Source organism: Lissotriton vulgaris, unplaced genomic scaffold (assembly GCF_964263255.1).
Source record: "Lissotriton vulgaris unplaced genomic scaffold, aLisVul1.2 SCAFFOLD_2536, whole genome shotgun sequence".
Taxonomy (NCBI): Eukaryota; Metazoa; Chordata; class Amphibia; order Caudata; family Salamandridae; genus Lissotriton; species Lissotriton vulgaris.
The window spans coordinates 317,822-337,120 of NW_028250569.1; the positions used below are offsets into that span (position 1 = coordinate 317,822).

Below are 19,299 nucleotides of genomic sequence, written 5' to 3' on the forward strand. Positions count from 1 at the left end.
GAACCTGCTGCACTGCACCTCACTTGCACGCTTCACTCCAACAACCCTTGGCAAGCTTGCTACAGATAGCCAAATCTTCCTCCAGCCTTGCGCTCGCTTCTTTTCCAATCACACACTGGCTCCGACCTCCCTTCAGGTGCCAGCCGGAGAGCTAGCAAAGCCGCAGCCTGGGCTTTTCACGTTGGGGCACATTTACAATAACTGGCGCATCCCTGCATATCGGCAGCAGGGATGCGCCAGTTATTGTGCGTCACGGCTGCGCCACCATGGATGCGCCGCACCATGGGGCAAAAATGGACAGATGCGTGACGCATCTGCTGCCGTAAAGGCGGCGCATTGCTGGAGTTGCGTCGCAGGCGCGACGCAGCTCCAGCAAGGCTCGGGGGTGCCCTATCCTTGAAATGCTGCGTCAAACCTTACGCCTGCTTCAAGCAGGCGCAGGGTTTTGACGCAGCATGGCCTTAAAAGTAGCTGACTGAAATCTTGTCGATTTCACTCAGCCACTTTTGGGAGGCGTTCTTGCGCCGTAACGCCTACATGTGGTGCAGGGCTTTACAACGTGATGCATCTCCCAGATGCGTCACGTTGTAAATACCCCGCAGAGTGGCGCTGGCTTTGCGCCGCCACTGCGTCGCAACGGCGGTGTAAAAGAGGCGCAAGGGGCTTGTAAAACTGCCCCCAAGTGCCTAGCCTTGCTTTGCACTGGCCTCTAAGGCACTCTATCAGGCCACTGCTCTATGTGGCAGCGCCTGCCGGGCTACCGCTCTTCAACTCTGGCTCGCCCGCAGAAACATTGGAGTGACACTTTTTTTTCTGTGCAGCTCTGGCTGCAAGTTTCCTTTTCCTATTTATCCGGGACAGAGGCCTGATATGCACATCACATCCATGTCCAGGGCCCGCCCCAGTGTGCATAGAGAAGAGAGACTCAGAGGAGGGACTGAGTGCTGCCTGGGTGAAGGGTCCTCCTTGTAAGCGGCCTGACTTCAGCAGCCGCCCCTCCTTAAGGGCAGTGAGGCCCTGCCCCGCCCTTTTTGGAGAAAAAGATTGCACGTCAGGCTGAAGAAAGGACAGCTAGACAAACACTCTTTATGTTCAGGCCAGGCAGCCAGGAGCTGAACATGCGCTAAATGCACAGGCTCCCGGCTGCCTAAGCTGAAGTTTGCTGGGCTGAGGACGGCACAGCTCCGGTGGGCCTGACCTCCTCAGCTCAGCAAATGTCCTGGAGGCCCTCCCCCTCGTGACAAGGGAGAGCGTCCGTGATAGCCTCGTAGCGGGGCGCTTCGTTTTTAAGCCCTGAAGTGCCAACGGCCGAGTGTCTGTCGCTGACTCTGTCCCCCATCCTGCTCTGTGACCAGTGAGGGACTGCTGCCTCCCCTCATTGGCTGACCAAGGTAGCAGTCCCAACCCTCCTGGCAGCTCCCCGAGCCCTGCAGCAGCAGTTGAGTGTCGCTTTTTAGGTCTCGTCTGCGAAAAGCACGTGAAAGCGCGCTCTCGCTGCGAGAACTATAGTCGTCGGCTCAGCTGACAACGAGTGGAGACAAGAGCTGGCCAAGCGCCCAGCATCGTCAATGGGAGAAGGAGAGACAAGAACTGGCCACTCGCGCATGGGATTTCGTCGCGCGCGTGAGTAAGTCGCGGAGCTGCCGACGTGCACGCTCACGGTGATGGCTCCGCCGCGCGCCACAGCCCCATGATGTAGGTGACGTCAGTGAACGCTCGCCGTGACCAAAGTTACTTGCCCTGCTTGTAGAATACTATATGTATGTGTGACGGAGTGTGTGTGTGTTTCTAGGCGGGAGCAAGAGGGCTGGGTGTGAGTGAGTTTTGCCTCAAAGTGTGAAGGAGAGAGTGGCGAATGTGCGAAAAGAAGGGCAACCGTAGTGGGCAGGCGTGTGTGATGGAGATGTAGAAGGGGAATCAGCTTGGAGTGTGAGAGAGAGCGAGGGTGAAATGCATGTGCGTGGGAGAGAAATACATGCGTCTGTTTGAGAGAGATTGGCGAGTGCGTGAAGAGAGAACACGGGGACCGAGTGTGACTGCTCCTCAGCGTGTGAGATAGAGCAGTGAGTGAATATATACTTGATTAATAAATACGATCTAGTGACAATGATTTATTAAGAAAGTAAAGTTGTAACGTGTGTGTGTGTGTGTGTGTGTCCATCCATCCATCCATCCATCCCTCCCTCCCTCCCTTTCAACCTGCAGAGCTGGGTGTTGGGGAGGGGAATGTGGGCCGGCTTATAAAGTAGTTGGCGTTTTTTAGGGAAAGGGAAAACTGGGATTCGAATATGAATGGGGTCCAGGAGAGGGGGAGAATGGTGGATTACATCTTAATTGCTTTGACCACGGGCACTGACATATGTTTTCACGCCCTCCTCCAAAGCAGCACCCTCTGACCCTCACACACCCTCACTCACCCTCACCCACCATCACTCACCCTCACACACCCTCACCCTCACACACCCTCACCCTCACACACGCTCACTCACCCTCACACACCCTCACTCGCCCTTACAGCCTCACACCCCTCACCCTCACAACCCTCTCACCCTCACACCCTCACCCTCAAACACCATTTCACTCAGGAACACCACCGCATCACTCAGGGACACCACCACATCACTCAGAGACACCACTCAAGGGTACCACCACGTCACTCAGGGACACCACCACATCACTCGGGGACACCACCACATCAGCTAACCATTCACAAACAATGTTTATATACCAATTGCAAATAAAAATAAAAAAAGGTTAATGCAAAGCATTGTCATTTACAATGCCAGTAACTCAAACTTTAATGCTGCGCCCCCTATTGCGTTGTAAATGCTTGTTTATTGACTGTTTGGTTCGTGCGTGTTAGTATGTATGAGTGTATGTGTATTTGTGAGTGAGTCTCCCGAAAGGGGGGGGGGGGGGGGAGGGTACGAGTGTCTGCATGTGAATGCATGAGTGTAAGTGAGTGTGTATGCGTGTGCGCCCCTTCTCGGTTGTACTGAACGGCACTCGCTGCCTGCCTCTCTGCCTCAGCCCTCCCCCTGCTCCCGGGCTACTGGGGAAGGCCAAAAGAGGGCGACCAGGAACCGATCCTGCACCCGGAGCAGCCCAGCAGCAGCAGAAGAAAACCCTGCGCTGGGGGGTGGGTCCCCTGTCCCCTGTCCCCTGTCCTATCTTGGGGCAAAGGGTTTCATCTTTTTTGACCCAGTGTAAAGTTCAGCCGAATTTTCAATTTCCGAATGGAAAGTTATGGACCCTGCGTGTTGTGGACTTGATGGCGTTTTCTTTTTGAAGAAAGATACAATAAAAGAATAGAAGAAATGCCCCCACCCCCAAAAAACAGAAGAAGAAAAAACCAGAAGTGCCTCTAGCGAGAAGCAAAATGCCTACAGCACCTGGTATTCCCAGGCGGTCTCCCATCCAAGTACTAACCAGGCCCGACCCTGCTTAGCTTCCGAGATCGGACGAGATCGGGCGCATTCAGGGTGGTATGGCCGTAGGCACGAGAGCCTGCCGGTGCAGGCCTCTTGTGCTGAGCCAGCCCCTGTCACGTCACCAGGCTCCCTTCCAGTGCATTTAAACACTTCCAGTCCCTTTAAACACCTGCCCTCCCTTTCAAAGTTCCTGCACACGGCCAAGCACGGCCATCTCTCGCGCTTGCTGAAGCTGGGACCGCCCTTCTAAAGAAAGGGGCCGGCACTAGCAGCAGCAGCAGCACCAGCACACCAGCAGCCTGGCCTTTTCATTTAACAAGCGCCTAGCCTTGCTTCGCACTGGCCTCCAGGCACTTCTTGCTTTGCACTGAGCGAGTGAGGTGAGGGCCCGAGTAGTCCAGGGCCCTTCAGGTCACCCGCCTGGCTCTCTGCCTCAGCAGCCCCCTGCTCGCTCCCAGCCGAGAGAGGGGGGCCCGGAACCGGGGCCGGCGCTGCCCATCATCAGCAGCAGCAGCTTGCAGCAGCTCCCCACTGGGAGCCCTCTGTCCTAGGGCAAAGCTTTTCTTCCTTTTCTTTCAGTTTTCGAGTTTACAGTTAAGGGCCACGCATATTGTAAACTCCATGCCGGATTTTGTATAAAATACATGAAAAAAAAAAGAAGGAAAAAAAAGCGGAGAGGAGAGGAGGAGAGCAGAATATGTTTTTTCTTTTTTTTTTTAAAAGTGCTCTTAGCGAGTTAGATTAGGTGTGATTGTGCAAGGGCCGAGCTTGGTGTCAGCGAGTGGCAACATACCTACAGGTATGGCCGTAGGCATGAGAGGCTGCCGCTTCAGGTCTCTTGTGCTGGCAACCCCCTCCACTCTGGAACCTGCTGCACTGCACCTCACTTGCACGCTTCACTCCAACAACCCTTGGCAAGCTTGCTACAGATAGCCAAATCTTCCTCCAGCCTTGCACTCGCTTCTTTTCCAATCACACACTGGCTCCGACCTCCCTTCAGGTGCCAGCCGGAGAGCTAGCAAAGCCGCAGCCTGGGCTTTTCACGTTGGGGCACATTTACAATAACTGGCGCATCCCTGCATATCGGCAGCAGGGATGCGCCAGTTATTGTGCGTCACGGCTGCGCCACCATGGATGCGCCGCACCATGGGGCAAAAATGGACAGATGCGTGACGCATCTGCTGCCGTAAAGGCGGCGCATTGCTGGAGTTGCGTCGCAGGCGCGACGCAGCTCCAGCAAGGCTCGGGGGTGCCCTATCCTTGAAATGCTGCGTCAAACCTTACGCCTGCTTCAAGCAGGCGCAGGGTTTTGACGCAGCATGGCCTTAAAAGTAGCTGACTGAAATCTTGTCGATTTCACTCAGCCACTTTTGGGAGGCGTTCTTGCGCCGTAACGCCTACATGTGGTGCAGGGCTTTACAACGTGATGCATCTCCCAGATGCGTCACGTTGTAAATACCCCGCAGAGTGGCGCTGGCTTTGCGCCGCCACTGCGTCGCAACGGCGGTGTAAAAGAGGCGCAAGGGGCTTGTAAAACTGCCCCCAAGTGCCTAGCCTTGCTTTGCACTGGCCTCTAAGGCACTCTATCAGGCCACTGCTCTATGTGGCAGCGCCTGCCGGGCTACCGCTCTTCAACTCTGGCTCGCCCGCAGAAACATTGGAGTGACACTTTTTTTTCTGTGCAGCTCTGGCTGCAAGTTTCCTTTTCCTATTTATCCGGGACAGAGGCCTGATATGCACATCACATCCATGTCCAGGGCCCGCCCCAGTGTGCATAGAGAAGAGAGACTCAGAGGAGGGACTGAGTGCTGCCTGGGTGAAGGGTCCTCCTTGTAAGCGGCCTGACTTCAGCAGCCGCCCCTCCTTAAGGGCAGTGAGGCCCTGCCCCGCCCTTTTTGGAGAAAAAGATTGCACGTCAGGCTGAAGAAAGGACAGCTAGACAAACACTCTTTATGTTCAGGCCAGGCAGCCAGGAGCTGAACATGCGCTAAATGCACAGGCTCCCGGCTGCCTAAGCTGAAGTTTGCTGGGCTGAGGACGGCACAGCTCCGGTGGGCCTGACCTCCTCAGCTCAGCAAATGTCCTGGAGGCCCTCCCCCTCGTGACAAGGGAGAGCGTCCGTGATAGCCTCGTAGCGGGGCGCTTCGTTTTTAAGCCCTGAAGTGCCAACGGCCGAGTGTCTGTCGCTGACTCTGTCCCCCATCCTGCTCTGTGACCAGTGAGGGACTGCTGCCTCCCCTCATTGGCTGACCAAGGTAGCAGTCCCAACCCTCCTGGCAGCTCCCCGAGCCCTGCAGCAGCAGTTGAGTGTCGCTTTTTAGGTCTCGTCTGCGAAAAGCACGTGAAAGCGCGCTCTCGCTGCGAGAACTATAGTCGTCGGCTCAGCTGACAACGAGTGGAGACAAGAGCTGGCCAAGCGCCCAGCATCGTCAATGGGAGAAGGAGAGACAAGAACTGGCCACTCGCGCATGGGATTTCGTCGCGCGCGTGAGTAAGTCGCGGAGCTGCCGACGTGCACGCTCACGGTGATGGCTCCGCCGCGCGCCACAGCCCCATGATGTAGGTGACGTCAGTGAACGCTCGCCGTGACCAAAGTTACTTGCCCTGCTTGTAGAATACTATATGTATGTGTGACGGAGTGTGTGTGTGTTTCTAGGCGGGAGCAAGAGGGCTGGGTGTGAGTGAGTTTTGCCTCAAAGTGTGAAGGAGAGAGTGGCGAATGTGCGAAAAGAAGGGCAACCGTAGTGGGCAGGCGTGTGTGATGGAGATGTAGAAGGGGAATCAGCTTGGAGTGTGAGAGAGAGCGAGGGTGAAATGCATGTGCGTGGGAGAGAAATACATGCGTCTGTTTGAGAGAGATTGGCGAGTGCGTGAAGAGAGAACACGGGGACCGAGTGTGACTGCTCCTCAGCGTGTGAGATAGAGCAGTGAGTGAATATATACTTGATTAATAAATACGATCTAGTGACAATGATTTATTAAGAAAGTAAAGTTGTAACGTGTGTGTGTGTGTGTGTGTGTCCATCCATCCATCCATCCATCCCTCCCTCCCTCCCTTTCAACCTGCAGAGCTGGGTGTTGGGGAGGGGAATGTGGGCCGGCTTATAAAGTAGTTGGCGTTTTTTAGGGAAAGGGAAAACTGGGATTCGAATATGAATGGGGTCCAGGAGAGGGGGAGAATGGTGGATTACATCTTAATTGCTTTGACCACGGGCACTGACATATGTTTTCACGCCCTCCTCCAAAGCAGCACCCTCTGACCCTCACACACCCTCACTCACCCTCACCCACCATCACTCACCCTCACACACCCTCACCCTCACACACCCTCACCCTCACACACGCTCACTCACCCTCACACACCCTCACTCGCCCTTACAGCCTCACACCCCTCACCCTCACAACCCTCTCACCCTCACACCCTCACCCTCAAACACCATTTCACTCAGGAACACCACCGCATCACTCAGGGACACCACCACATCACTCAGAGACACCACTCAAGGGTACCACCACGTCACTCAGGGACACCACCACATCACTCGGGGACACCACCACATCAGCTAACCATTCACAAACAATGTTTATATACCAATTGCAAATAAAAATAAAAAAAGGTTAATGCAAAGCATTGTCATTTACAATGCCAGTAACTCAAACTTTAATGCTGCGCCCCCTATTGCGTTGTAAATGCTTGTTTATTGACTGTTTGGTTCGTGCGTGTTAGTATGTATGAGTGTATGTGTATTTGTGAGTGAGTCTCCCGAAAGGGGGGGGGGGGGGGGGAGGGTACGAGTGTCTGCATGTGAATGCATGAGTGTAAGTGAGTGTGTATGCGTGTGCGCCCCTTCTCGGTTGTACTGAACGGCACTCGCTGCCTGCCTCTCTGCCTCAGCCCTCCCCCTGCTCCCGGGCTACTGGGGAAGGCCAAAAGAGGGCGACCAGGAACCGATCCTGCACCCGGAGCAGCCCAGCAGCAGCAGAAGAAAACCCTGCGCTGGGGGGTGGGTCCCCTGTCCCCTGTCCCCTGTCCTATCTTGGGGCAAAGGGTTTCATCTTTTTTGACCCAGTGTAAAGTTCAGCCGAATTTTCAATTTCCGAATGGAAAGTTATGGACCCTGCGTGTTGTGGACTTGATGGCGTTTTCTTTTTGAAGAAAGATACAATAAAAGAATAGAAGAAATGCCCCCACCCCCAAAAAACAGAAGAAGAAAAAACCAGAAGTGCCTCTAGCGAGAAGCAAAATGCCTACAGCACCTGGTATTCCCAGGCGGTCTCCCATCCAAGTACTAACCAGGCCCGACCCTGCTTAGCTTCCGAGATCGGACGAGATCGGGCGCATTCAGGGTGGTATGGCCGTAGGCACGAGAGCCTGCCGGTGCAGGCCTCTTGTGCTGAGCCAGCCCCTGTCACGTCACCAGGCTCCCTTCCAGTGCATTTAAACACTTCCAGTCCCTTTAAACACCTGCCCTCCCTTTCAAAGTTCCTGCACACGGCCAAGCACGGCCATCTCTCGCGCTTGCTGAAGCTGGGACCGCCCTTCTAAAGAAAGGGGCCGGCACTAGCAGCAGCAGCAGCACCAGCACACCAGCAGCCTGGCCTTTTCATTTAACAAGCGCCTAGCCTTGCTTCGCACTGGCCTCCAGGCACTTCTTGCTTTGCACTGAGCGAGTGAGGTGAGGGCCCGAGTAGTCCAGGGCCCTTCAGGTCACCCGCCTGGCTCTCTGCCTCAGCAGCCCCCTGCTCGCTCCCAGCCGAGAGAGGGGGGCCCGGAACCGGGGCCGGCGCTGCCCATCATCAGCAGCAGCAGCTTGCAGCAGCTCCCCACTGGGAGCCCTCTGTCCTAGGGCAAAGCTTTTCTTCCTTTTCTTTCAGTTTTCGAGTTTACAGTTAAGGGCCACGCATATTGTAAACTCCATGCCGGATTTTGTATAAAATACATGAAAAAAAAAAGAAGGAAAAAAAAGCGGAGAGGAGAGGAGGAGAGCAGAATATGTTTTTTCTTTTTTTTTTTAAAAGTGCTCTTAGCGAGTTAGATTAGGTGTGATTGTGCAAGGGCCGAGCTTGGTGTCAGCGAGTGGCAACATACCTACAGGTATGGCCGTAGGCATGAGAGGCTGCCGCTTCAGGTCTCTTGTGCTGGCAACCCCCTCCACTCTGGAACCTGCTGCACTGCACCTCACTTGCACGCTTCACTCCAACAACCCTTGGCAAGCTTGCTACAGATAGCCAAATCTTCCTCCAGCCTTGCACTCGCTTCTTTTCCAATCACACACTGGCTCCGACCTCCCTTCAGGTGCCAGCCGGAGAGCTAGCAAAGCCGCAGCCTGGGCTTTTCACGTTGGGGCACATTTACAATAACTGGCGCATCCCTGCATATCGGCAGCAGGGATGCGCCAGTTATTGTGCGTCACGGCTGCGCCACCATGGATGCGCCGCACCATGGGGCAAAAATGGACAGATGCGTGACGCATCTGCTGCCGTAAAGGCGGCGCATTGCTGGAGTTGCGTCGCAGGCGCGACGCAGCTCCAGCAAGGCTCGGGGGTGCCCTATCCTTGAAATGCTGCGTCAAACCTTACGCCTGCTTCAAGCAGGCGCAGGGTTTTGACGCAGCATGGCCTTAAAAGTAGCTGACTGAAATCTTGTCGATTTCACTCAGCCACTTTTGGGAGGCGTTCTTGCGCCGTAACGCCTACATGTGGTGCAGGGCTTTACAACGTGATGCATCTCCCAGATGCGTCACGTTGTAAATACCCCGCAGAGTGGCGCTGGCTTTGCGCCGCCACTGCGTCGCAACGGCGGTGTAAAAGAGGCGCAAGGGGCTTGTAAAACTGCCCCCAAGTGCCTAGCCTTGCTTTGCACTGGCCTCTAAGGCACTCTATCAGGCCACTGCTCTATGTGGCAGCGCCTGCCGGGCTACCGCTCTTCAACTCTGGCTCGCCCGCAGAAACATTGGAGTGACACTTTTTTTTCTGTGCAGCTCTGGCTGCAAGTTTCCTTTTCCTATTTATCCGGGACAGAGGCCTGATATGCACATCACATCCATGTCCAGGGCCCGCCCCAGTGTGCATAGAGAAGAGAGACTCAGAGGAGGGACTGAGTGCTGCCTGGGTGAAGGGTCCTCCTTGTAAGCGGCCTGACTTCAGCAGCCGCCCCTCCTTAAGGGCAGTGAGGCCCTGCCCCGCCCTTTTTGGAGAAAAAGATTGCACGTCAGGCTGAAGAAAGGACAGCTAGACAAACACTCTTTATGTTCAGGCCAGGCAGCCAGGAGCTGAACATGCGCTAAATGCACAGGCTCCCGGCTGCCTAAGCTGAAGTTTGCTGGGCTGAGGACGGCACAGCTCCGGTGGGCCTGACCTCCTCAGCTCAGCAAATGTCCTGGAGGCCCTCCCCCTCGTGACAAGGGAGAGCGTCCGTGATAGCCTCGTAGCGGGGCGCTTCGTTTTTAAGCCCTGAAGTGCCAACGGCCGAGTGTCTGTCGCTGACTCTGTCCCCCATCCTGCTCTGTGACCAGTGAGGGACTGCTGCCTCCCCTCATTGGCTGACCAAGGTAGCAGTCCCAACCCTCCTGGCAGCTCCCCGAGCCCTGCAGCAGCAGTTGAGTGTCGCTTTTTAGGTCTCGTCTGCGAAAAGCACGTGAAAGCGCGCTCTCGCTGCGAGAACTATAGTCGTCGGCTCAGCTGACAACGAGTGGAGACAAGAGCTGGCCAAGCGCCCAGCATCGTCAATGGGAGAAGGAGAGACAAGAACTGGCCACTCGCGCATGGGATTTCGTCGCGCGCGTGAGTAAGTCGCGGAGCTGCCGACGTGCACGCTCACGGTGATGGCTCCGCCGCGCGCCACAGCCCCATGATGTAGGTGACGTCAGTGAACGCTCGCCGTGACCAAAGTTACTTGCCCTGCTTGTAGAATACTATATGTATGTGTGACGGAGTGTGTGTGTGTTTCTAGGCGGGAGCAAGAGGGCTGGGTGTGAGTGAGTTTTGCCTCAAAGTGTGAAGGAGAGAGTGGCGAATGTGCGAAAAGAAGGGCAACCGTAGTGGGCAGGCGTGTGTGATGGAGATGTAGAAGGGGAATCAGCTTGGAGTGTGAGAGAGAGCGAGGGTGAAATGCATGTGCGTGGGAGAGAAATACATGCGTCTGTTTGAGAGAGATTGGCGAGTGCGTGAAGAGAGAACACGGGGACCGAGTGTGACTGCTCCTCAGCGTGTGAGATAGAGCAGTGAGTGAATATATACTTGATTAATAAATACGATCTAGTGACAATGATTTATTAAGAAAGTAAAGTTGTAACGTGTGTGTGTGTGTGTGTGTGTCCATCCATCCATCCATCCATCCCTCCCTCCCTCCCTTTCAACCTGCAGAGCTGGGTGTTGGGGAGGGGAATGTGGGCCGGCTTATAAAGTAGTTGGCGTTTTTTAGGGAAAGGGAAAACTGGGATTCGAATATGAATGGGGTCCAGGAGAGGGGGAGAATGGTGGATTACATCTTAATTGCTTTGACCACGGGCACTGACATATGTTTTCACGCCCTCCTCCAAAGCAGCACCCTCTGACCCTCACACACCCTCACTCACCCTCACCCACCATCACTCACCCTCACACACCCTCACCCTCACACACCCTCACCCTCACACACGCTCACTCACCCTCACACACCCTCACTCGCCCTTACAGCCTCACACCCCTCACCCTCACAACCCTCTCACCCTCACACCCTCACCCTCAAACACCATTTCACTCAGGAACACCACCGCATCACTCAGGGACACCACCACATCACTCAGAGACACCACTCAAGGGTACCACCACGTCACTCAGGGACACCACCACATCACTCGGGGACACCACCACATCAGCTAACCATTCACAAACAATGTTTATATACCAATTGCAAATAAAAATAAAAAAAGGTTAATGCAAAGCATTGTCATTTACAATGCCAGTAACTCAAACTTTAATGCTGCGCCCCCTATTGCGTTGTAAATGCTTGTTTATTGACTGTTTGGTTCGTGCGTGTTAGTATGTATGAGTGTATGTGTATTTGTGAGTGAGTCTCCCGAAAGGGGGGGGGGGGGGGGAGGGTACGAGTGTCTGCATGTGAATGCATGAGTGTAAGTGAGTGTGTATGCGTGTGCGCCCCTTCTCGGTTGTACTGAACGGCACTCGCTGCCTGCCTCTCTGCCTCAGCCCTCCCCCTGCTCCCGGGCTACTGGGGAAGGCCAAAAGAGGGCGACCAGGAACCGATCCTGCACCCGGAGCAGCCCAGCAGCAGCAGAAGAAAACCCTGCGCTGGGGGGTGGGTCCCCTGTCCCCTGTCCCCTGTCCTATCTTGGGGCAAAGGGTTTCATCTTTTTTGACCCAGTGTAAAGTTCAGCCGAATTTTCAATTTCCGAATGGAAAGTTATGGACCCTGCGTGTTGTGGACTTGATGGCGTTTTCTTTTTGAAGAAAGATACAATAAAAGAATAGAAGAAATGCCCCCACCCCCAAAAAACAGAAGAAGAAAAAACCAGAAGTGCCTCTAGCGAGAAGCAAAATGCCTACAGCACCTGGTATTCCCAGGCGGTCTCCCATCCAAGTACTAACCAGGCCCGACCCTGCTTAGCTTCCGAGATCGGACGAGATCGGGCGCATTCAGGGTGGTATGGCCGTAGGCACGAGAGCCTGCCGGTGCAGGCCTCTTGTGCTGAGCCAGCCCCTGTCACGTCACCAGGCTCCCTTCCAGTGCATTTAAACACTTCCAGTCCCTTTAAACACCTGCCCTCCCTTTCAAAGTTCCTGCACACGGCCAAGCACGGCCATCTCTCGCGCTTGCTGAAGCTGGGACCGCCCTTCTAAAGAAAGGGGCCGGCACTAGCAGCAGCAGCAGCACCAGCACACCAGCAGCCTGGCCTTTTCATTTAACAAGCGCCTAGCCTTGCTTCGCACTGGCCTCCAGGCACTTCTTGCTTTGCACTGAGCGAGTGAGGTGAGGGCCCGAGTAGTCCAGGGCCCTTCAGGTCACCCGCCTGGCTCTCTGCCTCAGCAGCCCCCTGCTCGCTCCCAGCCGAGAGAGGGGGGCCCGGAACCGGGGCCGGCGCTGCCCATCATCAGCAGCAGCAGCTTGCAGCAGCTCCCCACTGGGAGCCCTCTGTCCTAGGGCAAAGCTTTTCTTCCTTTTCTTTCAGTTTTCGAGTTTACAGTTAAGGGCCACGCATATTGTAAACTCCATGCCGGATTTTGTATAAAATACATGAAAAAAAAAAGAAGGAAAAAAAAGCGGAGAGGAGAGGAGGAGAGCAGAATATGTTTTTTCTTTTTTTTTTTAAAAGTGCTCTTAGCGAGTTAGATTAGGTGTGATTGTGCAAGGGCCGAGCTTGGTGTCAGCGAGTGGCAACATACCTACAGGTATGGCCGTAGGCATGAGAGGCTGCCGCTTCAGGTCTCTTGTGCTGGCAACCCCCTCCACTCTGGAACCTGCTGCACTGCACCTCACTTGCACGCTTCACTCCAACAACCCTTGGCAAGCTTGCTACAGATAGCCAAATCTTCCTCCAGCCTTGCACTCGCTTCTTTTCCAATCACACACTGGCTCCGACCTCCCTTCAGGTGCCAGCCGGAGAGCTAGCAAAGCCGCAGCCTGGGCTTTTCACGTTGGGGCACATTTACAATAACTGGCGCATCCCTGCATATCGGCAGCAGGGATGCGCCAGTTATTGTGCGTCACGGCTGCGCCACCATGGATGCGCCGCACCATGGGGCAAAAATGGACAGATGCGTGACGCATCTGCTGCCGTAAAGGCGGCGCATTGCTGGAGTTGCGTCGCAGGCGCGACGCAGCTCCAGCAAGGCTCGGGGGTGCCCTATCCTTGAAATGCTGCGTCAAACCTTACGCCTGCTTCAAGCAGGCGCAGGGTTTTGACGCAGCATGGCCTTAAAAGTAGCTGACTGAAATCTTGTCGATTTCACTCAGCCACTTTTGGGAGGCGTTCTTGCGCCGTAACGCCTACATGTGGTGCAGGGCTTTACAACGTGATGCATCTCCCAGATGCGTCACGTTGTAAATACCCCGCAGAGTGGCGCTGGCTTTGCGCCGCCACTGCGTCGCAACGGCGGTGTAAAAGAGGCGCAAGGGGCTTGTAAAACTGCCCCCAAGTGCCTAGCCTTGCTTTGCACTGGCCTCTAAGGCACTCTATCAGGCCACTGCTCTATGTGGCAGCGCCTGCCGGGCTACCGCTCTTCAACTCTGGCTCGCCCGCAGAAACATTGGAGTGACACTTTTTTTTCTGTGCAGCTCTGGCTGCAAGTTTCCTTTTCCTATTTATCCGGGACAGAGGCCTGATATGCACATCACATCCATGTCCAGGGCCCGCCCCAGTGTGCATAGAGAAGAGAGACTCAGAGGAGGGACTGAGTGCTGCCTGGGTGAAGGGTCCTCCTTGTAAGCGGCCTGACTTCAGCAGCCGCCCCTCCTTAAGGGCAGTGAGGCCCTGCCCCGCCCTTTTTGGAGAAAAAGATTGCACGTCAGGCTGAAGAAAGGACAGCTAGACAAACACTCTTTATGTTCAGGCCAGGCAGCCAGGAGCTGAACATGCGCTAAATGCACAGGCTCCCGGCTGCCTAAGCTGAAGTTTGCTGGGCTGAGGACGGCACAGCTCCGGTGGGCCTGACCTCCTCAGCTCAGCAAATGTCCTGGAGGCCCTCCCCCTCGTGACAAGGGAGAGCGTCCGTGATAGCCTCGTAGCGGGGCGCTTCGTTTTTAAGCCCTGAAGTGCCAACGGCCGAGTGTCTGTCGCTGACTCTGTCCCCCATCCTGCTCTGTGACCAGTGAGGGACTGCTGCCTCCCCTCATTGGCTGACCAAGGTAGCAGTCCCAACCCTCCTGGCAGCTCCCCGAGCCCTGCAGCAGCAGTTGAGTGTCGCTTTTTAGGTCTCGTCTGCGAAAAGCACGTGAAAGCGCGCTCTCGCTGCGAGAACTATAGTCGTCGGCTCAGCTGACAACGAGTGGAGACAAGAGCTGGCCAAGCGCCCAGCATCGTCAATGGGAGAAGGAGAGACAAGAACTGGCCACTCGCGCATGGGATTTCGTCGCGCGCGTGAGTAAGTCGCGGAGCTGCCGACGTGCACGCTCACGGTGATGGCTCCGCCGCGCGCCACAGCCCCATGATGTAGGTGACGTCAGTGAACGCTCGCCGTGACCAAAGTTACTTGCCCTGCTTGTAGAATACTATATGTATGTGTGACGGAGTGTGTGTGTGTTTCTAGGCGGGAGCAAGAGGGCTGGGTGTGAGTGAGTTTTGCCTCAAAGTGTGAAGGAGAGAGTGGCGAATGTGCGAAAAGAAGGGCAACCGTAGTGGGCAGGCGTGTGTGATGGAGATGTAGAAGGGGAATCAGCTTGGAGTGTGAGAGAGAGCGAGGGTGAAATGCATGTGCGTGGGAGAGAAATACATGCGTCTGTTTGAGAGAGATTGGCGAGTGCGTGAAGAGAGAACACGGGGACCGAGTGTGACTGCTCCTCAGCGTGTGAGATAGAGCAGTGAGTGAATATATACTTGATTAATAAATACGATCTAGTGACAATGATTTATTAAGAAAGTAAAGTTGTAACGTGTGTGTGTGTGTGTGTGTGTCCATCCATCCATCCATCCATCCATCCCTCCCTCCCTCCCTTTCAACCTGCAGAGCTGGGTGTTGGGGAGGGGAATGTGGGCCGGCTTATAAAGTAGTTGGCGTTTTTTAGGGAAAGGGAAAACTGGGATTCGAATATGAATGGGGTCCAGGAGAGGGGGAGAATGGTGGATTACATCTTAATTGCTTTGACCACGGGCACTGACATATGTTTTCACGCCCTCCTCCAAAGCAGCACCCTCTGACCCTCACACACCCTCACTCACCCTCACCCACCATCACTCACCCTCACACACCCTCACCCTCACACACCCTCACCCTCACACACGCTCACTCACCCTCACACACCCTCACTCGCCCTTACAGCCTCACACCCCTCACCCTCACAACCCTCTCACCCTCACACCCTCACCCTCAAACACCATTTCACTCAGGAACACCACCGCATCACTCAGGGACACCACCACATCACTCAGAGACACCACTCAAGGGTACCACCACGTCACTCAGGGACACCACCACATCACTCGGGGACACCACCACATCAGCTAACCATTCACAAACAATGTTTATATACCAATTGCAAATAAAAATAAAAAAAGGTTAATGCAAAGCATTGTCATTTACAATGCCAGTAACTCAAACTTTAATGCTGCGCCCCCTATTGCGTTGTAAATGCTTGTTTATTGACTGTTTGGTTCGTGCGTGTTAGTATGTATGAGTGTATGTGTATTTGTGAGTGAGTCTCCCGAAAGGGGGGGGGGGGGGGGGAGGGTACGAGTGTCTGCATGTGAATGCATGAGTGTAAGTGAGTGTGTATGCGTGTGCGCCCCTTCTCGGTTGTACTGAACGGCACTCGCTGCCTGCCTCTCTGCCTCAGCCCTCCCCCTGCTCCCGGGCTACTGGGGAAGGCCAAAAGAGGGCGACCAGGAACCGATCCTGCACCCGGAGCAGCCCAGCAGCAGCAGAAGAAAACCCTGCGCTGGGGGGTGGGTCCCCTGTCCCCTGTCCCCTGTCCTATCTTGGGGCAAAGGGTTTCATCTTTTTTGACCCAGTGTAAAGTTCAGCCGAATTTTCAATTTCCGAATGGAAAGTTATGGACCCTGCGTGTTGTGGACTTGATGGCGTTTTCTTTTTGAAGAAAGATACAATAAAAGAATAGAAGAAATGCCCCCACCCCCAAAAAACAGAAGAAGAAAAAACCAGAAGTGCCTCTAGCGAGAAGCAAAATGCCTACAGCACCTGGTATTCCCAGGCGGTCTCCCATCCAAGTACTAACCAGGCCCGACCCTGCTTAGCTTCCGAGATCGGACGAGATCGGGCGCATTCAGGGTGGTATGGCCGTAGGCACGAGAGCCTGCCGGTGCAGGCCTCTTGTGCTGAGCCAGCCCCTGTCACGTCACCAGGCTCCCTTCCAGTGCATTTAAACACTTCCAGTCCCTTTAAACACCTGCCCTCCCTTTCAAAGTTCCTGCACACGGCCAAGCACGGCCATCTCTCGCGCTTGCTGAAGCTGGGACCGCCCTTCTAAAGAAAGGGGCCGGCACTAGCAGCAGCAGCAGCACCAGCACACCAGCAGCCTGGCCTTTTCATTTAACAAGCGCCTAGCCTTGCTTCGCACTGGCCTCCAGGCACTTCTTGCTTTGCACTGAGCGAGTGAGGTGAGGGCCCGAGTAGTCCAGGGCCCTTCAGGTCACCCGCCTGGCTCTCTGCCTCAGCAGCCCCCTGCTCGCTCCCAGCCGAGAGAGGGGGGCCCGGAACCGGGGCCGGCGCTGCCCATCATCAGCAGCAGCAGCTTGCAGCAGCTCCCCACTGGGAGCCCTCTGTCCTAGGGCAAAGCTTTTCTTCCTTTTCTTTCAGTTTTCGAGTTTACAGTTAAGGGCCACGCATATTGTAAACTCCATGCCGGATTTTGTATAAAATACATGAAAAAAAAAAGAAGGAAAAAAAAGCGGAGAGGAGAGGAGGAGAGCAGAATATGTTTTTTCTTTTTTTTTTTAAAAGTGCTCTTAGCGAGTTAGATTAGGTGTGATTGTGCAAGGGCCGAGCTTGGTGTCAGCGAGTGGCAACATACCTACAGGTATGGCCGTAGGCATGAGAGGCTGCCGCTTCAGGTCTCTTGTGCTGGCAACCCCCTCCACTCTGGAACCTGCTGCACTGCACCTCACTTGCACGCTTCACTCCAACAACCCTTGGCAAGCTTGCTACAGATAGCCAAATCTTCCTCCAGCCTTGCACTCGCTTCTTTTCCAATCACACACTGGCTCCGACCTCCCTTCAGGTGCCAGCCGGAGAGCTAGCAAAGCCGCAGCCTGGGCTTTTCACGTTGGGGCACATTTACAATAACTGGCGCATCCCTGCATATCGGCAGCAGGGATGCGCCAGTTATTGTGCGTCACGGCTGCGCCACCATGGATGCGCCGCACCATGGGGCAAAAATGGACAGATGCGTGACGCATCTGCTGCCGTAAAGGCGGCGCATTGCTGGAGTTGCGTCGCAGGCGCGACGCAGCTCCAGCAAGGCTCGGGGGTGCCCTATCCTTGAAATGCTGCGTCAAACCTTACGCCTGCTTCAAGCAGGCGCAGGGTTTTGACGCAGCATGGCCTTAAAAGTAGCTGACTGAAATCTTGTCGATTTCACTCAGCCACTTTTGGGAGGCGTTCTTGCGCCGTAACGCCTACATGTGGTGCAGGGCTTTACAACGTGATGCATCTCCCAGATGCGTCACGTTGTAAATACCCCGCAGAGTGGCGCTGGCTTTGCGCCGCCACTGCGTCGCAACGGCGGTGTAAAAGAGGCGCAAGGGGCTTGTAAAACTGCCCCCAAGTGCCTAGCCTTGCTTTGCACTGGCCTCTAAGGCACTCTATCAGGCCACTGCTCTATGTGGCAGCGCCTGCCGGGCTACCGCTCTTCAACTCTGGCTCGCCCGCAGAAACATTGGAGTGACACTTTTTTTTCTGTGCAGCTCTGGCTGCAAGTTTCCTTTTCCTATTTATCCGGGACAGAGGCCTGATATGCACATCACATCCATGTCCAGGGCCCGCCCCAGTGTGCATAGAGAAGAGAGACTCAGAGGAGGGACTGAGTGCTGCCTGGGTGAAGGGTCCTCCTTGTAAGCGGCCTGACTTCAGCAGCCGCCCCTCCTTAAGGGCAGTGAGGCCCTGCCCCGCCCTTTTTGGAGAAAAAGATTGCACGTCAGGCTGAAGAAAGGACAGCTAGACAAACACTCTTTATGTTCAGGCCAGGCAGCCAGGAGCTGAACATGCGCTAAATGCACAGGCTCCCGGCTGCCTAAGCTGAAGTTTGCTGGGCTGAGGACGGCACAGCTCCGGTGGGCCTGACCTCCTCAGCTCAGCAAATGTCCTGGAGGCCCTCCCCCTCGTGACAAGGGAGAGCGTCCGTGATAGCCTCGTAGCGGGGCGCTTCGTTTTTAAGCCCTGAAGTGCCAACGGCCGAGTGTCTGTCGCTGACTCTGTCCCCCATCCTGCTCTGTGACCAGTGAGGGACTGCTGCCTCCCCTCATTGGCTGACCAAGGTAGCAGTCCCAACCCTCCTGGCAGCTCCCCGAGCCCTGCAGCAGCAGTTGAGTGTCGCTTTTTAGGTCTCGTCTGCGAAAAGCACGTGAAAGCGCGCTCTCGCTGCGAGAACTATAGTCGTCGGCTCAGCTGACAACGAGTGGAGACAAGAGCTGGCCAAGCGCCCAGCATCGTCAATGGGAGAAGGAGAGACAAGAACTGGCCACTCGCGCATGGGATTTCGTCGCGCGCGTGAGTAAGTCGCGGAGCTGCCGACGTGCACGCTCACGGTGATGGCTCCGCCGCGCGCCACAGCCCCATGATGTAGGTGACGTCAGTGAACGCTCGCCGTGACCAAAGTTACTTGCCCTGCTTGTAGAATACTATATGTATGTGTGACGGAGTGTGTGTGTGTTTCTAGGCGGGAGCAAGAGGGCTGGGTGTGAGTGAGTTTTGCCTCAAAGTGTGAAGGAGAGAGTGGCGAATGTGCGAAAAGAAGGGCAACCGTAGTGGGCAGGCGTGTGTGATGGAGATGTAGAAGGGGAATCAGCTTGGAGTGTGAGAGAGAGCGAGGGTGAAATGCATGTGCGTGGGAGAGAAATACATGCGTCTGTTTGAGAGAGATTGGCGAGTGCGTGAAGAGAGAACACGGGGACCGAGTGTGACTGCTCCTCAGCGTGTGAGATAGAGCAGTGAGTGAATATATACTTGATTAATAAATACGATCTAGTGACAATGATTT

General features: G+C 55.0%; 4 non-coding genes across 4 annotated transcripts; all 4 read right to left on the reverse strand.

Moving 5' to 3' along the window:
* Positions 1 to 3,380: 3,380 nt before the first annotated feature.
* On the reverse strand, positions 3,381 to 3,499 carry LOC147663229 (5S ribosomal RNA). The gene has a single exon (XR_015305403.1). It is a non-coding gene; the product is annotated as a 5S ribosomal RNA (ribosomal RNA).
* Positions 3,500 to 7,676: 4,177 nt separating this feature from the next.
* Positions 7,677 to 7,795, reverse strand: LOC147663230 (5S ribosomal RNA). Its single transcript, XR_015305404.1, has one exon. It is a non-coding gene; the product is annotated as a 5S ribosomal RNA (ribosomal RNA).
* Positions 7,796 to 11,971: 4,176 nt separating this feature from the next.
* LOC147663231 (5S ribosomal RNA) lies at positions 11,972 to 12,090 on the reverse strand. Its single transcript, XR_015305405.1, has one exon. It is a non-coding gene; the product is annotated as a 5S ribosomal RNA (ribosomal RNA).
* Positions 12,091 to 16,271: 4,181 nt separating this feature from the next.
* On the reverse strand, positions 16,272 to 16,390 carry LOC147663232 (5S ribosomal RNA). The gene has a single exon (XR_015305406.1). It is a non-coding gene; the product is annotated as a 5S ribosomal RNA (ribosomal RNA).
* Positions 16,391 to 19,299: the final 2,909 nt, after the last annotated feature.